The sequence below is a fragment of the Schistocerca nitens genome, chromosome 9, assembly GCF_023898315.1.
Source record: "Schistocerca nitens isolate TAMUIC-IGC-003100 chromosome 9, iqSchNite1.1, whole genome shotgun sequence".
Taxonomy (NCBI): Eukaryota; Metazoa; Arthropoda; class Insecta; order Orthoptera; family Acrididae; genus Schistocerca; species Schistocerca nitens.
The window spans coordinates 266,510,619-266,514,362 of NC_064622.1; the positions used below are offsets into that span (position 1 = coordinate 266,510,619).

General features: G+C 46.9%; 2 non-coding genes across 2 annotated transcripts; both read left to right on the plus strand.

Moving 5' to 3' along the window:
- Positions 1-573: 573 nt before the first annotated feature.
- On the plus strand, positions 574-648 carry Trnal-caa (transfer RNA leucine (anticodon CAA)). Its single transcript has one exon. It is a non-coding gene; the product is annotated as a tRNA-Leu (tRNA).
- Positions 649-873: 225 nt separating this feature from the next.
- On the plus strand, positions 874-948 carry Trnal-caa (transfer RNA leucine (anticodon CAA)). Its single transcript has one exon. It is a non-coding gene; the product is annotated as a tRNA-Leu (tRNA).
- The last annotated feature ends 2,796 nt before the right edge of the window (positions 949-3,744 follow it).

Sequence of the window (3,744 nt, forward strand, 5' to 3'; positions counted from 1 at the left end):
GCAGAATGCTACGTACGCTTAAGGAAAAAATTGCAACACCCAAAAGTAATTAATGTCGTGTAATGAAACTTCAGGGTAATATATTTAAGTGATTAACTTTGCAAGACCATAGGTTAAAGTCAGCACGAGATAAGCCATTGCAAATGTGCATGCATTGTCCTGTACAGGTGCCAGCTGTCAGTTCGTGGGACGGAATTCCATGCCTGTCACTTGGTCGATCAAGACAAGAACGGTTTATGCTGAAACTTCCTGGCAGATTAAAACTGTGTGCCGGACCGAGACTCGAACTCGGGACCTTTGTCTTTCGCGGGCAAATGCTCTACCCGAGTTCGAGTCTCGGTCTGGCACACAGTTTTAATCTGCCAGGAAGTTTCATATCAGCGCACACTCCGCTGCAGATTGAAAATCTCATTCTGGAAACACCCCCAGGCTGTAGCTAAGCCATTTCTCCGCAATATCCTTTCTTTCAGGAGTTCTAGTTCTGCAGGTTTTGCAGGAGAGCTTCTGTAAAGTTTGGAAGGTAGGAGACGAGGTACTGGCAGAAGTAAAGCTGTAAGGACGGGGCGTGAGTCGTGCTTGGGTAGCTCAGTTGGTAGAGCACTTGCCCGCAAAAGGCAAAGGTCCCGAGTTCGAGTCTCGGTCCGGCACACAGTTTTAATCTGCCAGGAAGTTTCATATCAGCGCACACTCCGCTGCAGAGTGAAAATCTCATTCTGGAAACACCCCCAGGCTGTAGCTAAGCCATGTCTCCGCTATATCCTTTCTTTCAGGAGTTCTAGTTCTGCAGGTTTTACAGGAGAGCTTCTGTAAAGTTTGGAAGGTAGGAGACGAGGTACTGGCAGAAGTAAAGCTGTAAGGACGGGGCGTGAGTCGTGCTTGGGTAGCTCAGTTGGTAGAGCACTTGCCCGCAAAAGGCAAAGGTCCCGAGTTCGAGTCTCGGTCCGGCACACAGTTTTAATCTGCCAGGAAGTTTCATATCAGCACACATTCCGCTGCAGAGTGAAGATCTCATTACTGTTTATGCTGTTTGTGGATGAGGCTGGAGCTGTGGTACGATGATGTCCCTTATGTGCTCGGCTGGAAACGGATCTGGTGATCGAGCAGGCCCAAGCATCGTGTCAACACTGTGTAAAGTATGTTGGGTATAACACCGGTATTTGGTCGAGCGTTGTTCTGTTGGCAAACACCCACTGGAGCGTTGTTCATGAATGTCGCCACAACAGGCCGAACCACCAGACTGACATACAGGGTGCGTGGGATTTCCATGAGAGTACTCCTGCGAGCCAGACCATAATTCCAGGTGTAGGTAGTCTTCCTAGCACGCAGACAGAATGATTGCAGGCCCTCAGCTGACCCACACAGGCCGTCACTGGCACCGTGGTGGATCCAGCTTCCATCAGGAAACCCAACATTGCTCCACCCTCCTCTCCATTGAGCTCTTGCTTGACAAACGGCGGTGGTTTGAGGTCAGTGGAATGCACGCCGCAGAGCGTCGGTCTCGGAGCTATCCTTGAGGCAACCGATTTGTAACAGTTCGTTGTGTCACTGCGATGCCAACTACTGCTCAGACTGCTGCTGTATTTATTTATTTAGCTTATGGCATATAACACATCAAATAGAAAAGACATAAAAATCATAAGACACAGAAATAAAGAGTAGTCACAGTGTGTAACATATAGTTGTAGATATAAAAGTGTTTAAAAATAGTGTATATAACAAACAAAAGTTCACAAACAGACATCCAGATTTGTGACATAGTCTATTGCACTTTCAGTCGCGGTCAGAAACTCATTGGGGTCTCCTGCAAAACGTCTCAGAGGGCAATCTTCCACGATGTGACGAATCGTCTGCCGGTCCGCACCGCAGTCACATCTCGGGGTGATGATTTTACCCCACCTGTGGAGGCTGTCTGCACATCTGCCGTTATTTGTCCGAATTCGATTCAGGGTCGTCCAAGTTTTCCTTGGCAAATTGAATCCTGGTGGTTGGACATTGATGCGTGGCATATTCTGCAGGTTTTGGGGCACAGATTCTCTCCACCGCATTTTCCAGAGGTTGCCATAATCCGGGTTGAGAGGATGCGTATTTTTTGCCTTTTTTAAAGAGGGGTGTCTTGAGCGCAATCTGTTAATCGATTGCGCTCAAGACACCCCTCTTTAAAAAAAAGGCAAAAAATACGCATCCTCTCAACCCGGATTATGGCAACCTGCTGCTGTAAATACGAGGTGTGGCTAGAAAAAAACCGGACTAGTACTGGTGAAACAATAAAACGAATGCAATAAGGCTGAAAGTCGCGTGGCCTGTCGGTAAACTTGTTCGACACTTTTCTTGTCAACTCCTGTTAACTCAGACACTGCTCTGATTGTTAAACGGCGATCTTGTCGAACAAGTTTACCGATTTTTTCAATGTTTGCATCAGTTTTTACTGACAATGGTCTGCCAGTGCGAGTGTCATCACTGGTGTCTTCGCGGCCATCTTTAAATCGTTTAAACCACTCAAACACTTGTGTTTGCGATAAACAATCATCGCCGTACACTTGTTGTAACATTACAAACGTTTCACATGCAGATTTTCCTAGTTTGAAACAAAATTTGATGTTAACACGCTGTTCTTTCTGTACACTCAACATTTTCCGACGCACAGACAAAACGTCAACTACTTAAAACAGACGCCACGGGCTGACTGAGTGCAGGAGGCAGATGAAACTCGAGCAGTAGGCGGAGCGAGAGTCACGTGACAGGCCACGCGACTTTCAGCCTTATTGCATTCGTTTTATTGTTTCACCAGTACTAGTCCGGTTTTTTTCTAGCCACACCTCGTACGGCACGACTCGCCAGAGTCATACGCTGAACACGATCGTCCTCCCTCTCTATAGTACCACGTGGCCCCGGCCGCAGTGGCCGAGCGGTTCTAGGCGCTACAGCCTGGAACCGCGCCACCGCTACGGTCGCAGGTTCGAATCCTGCCTCGGGCATGGATGTGTGTGATCTCGTTAGGTTAGTTTGGTTTAAGTAGTTCTAAGTTCTAGGGGACTGATGACCTCAGATGTTAAGTCCGATAGTGCTCAGAGCCATTTTGCCACGTGGCCGTCCGCAGCCCGGTCGTCTTGTGACCGTACACTCTCGTGACCACCACTGCTAGCAATCATGTACAGTGGCTACATTCCTGCCATGTCTTTCTGCGGTATCGCATAAGGGACATCCAGCTTCTCGTAGCCCTATTAAACGACCTTGTCTAAACTCAGTGAGCTGTTTATAATGGCGTCCTTGTTGTCTTAAAGGCACTGCTGACTAACACCAGCTCACCATGTTCAATCTGAAGGGTAACTGACGCTCACAAGCGTTACAGCGTGTATTTAAAGCTGACATGATTTGTAAGCTCATAGTGGCGCTTCTAGCGCCACTGTTATGCGATTGGCGCGAAATTGTAATAGACATCACCTTTCGACGTAGAAACACGCCTCCCAGCTCAACACAGTACCACTCAGCACAGAAAATTACCAGAAAGAACCAGACATCATCATACAAATAGCAACAAACAATGGGTACAATAGGGATCTAGTCACCAAATTAAACAAAAAAATTAAAAAAACAAATAGTCAGTGAACACAGTACATAAACATCCACAAACAACAGTACAACAAAACACTACCCAAACAGGCACAAACGGTGACAGAACAATAACGACACAAAGAATACAGGAAAACAAGAAAGAAGATTCAAAATAGTACACAATGACATACA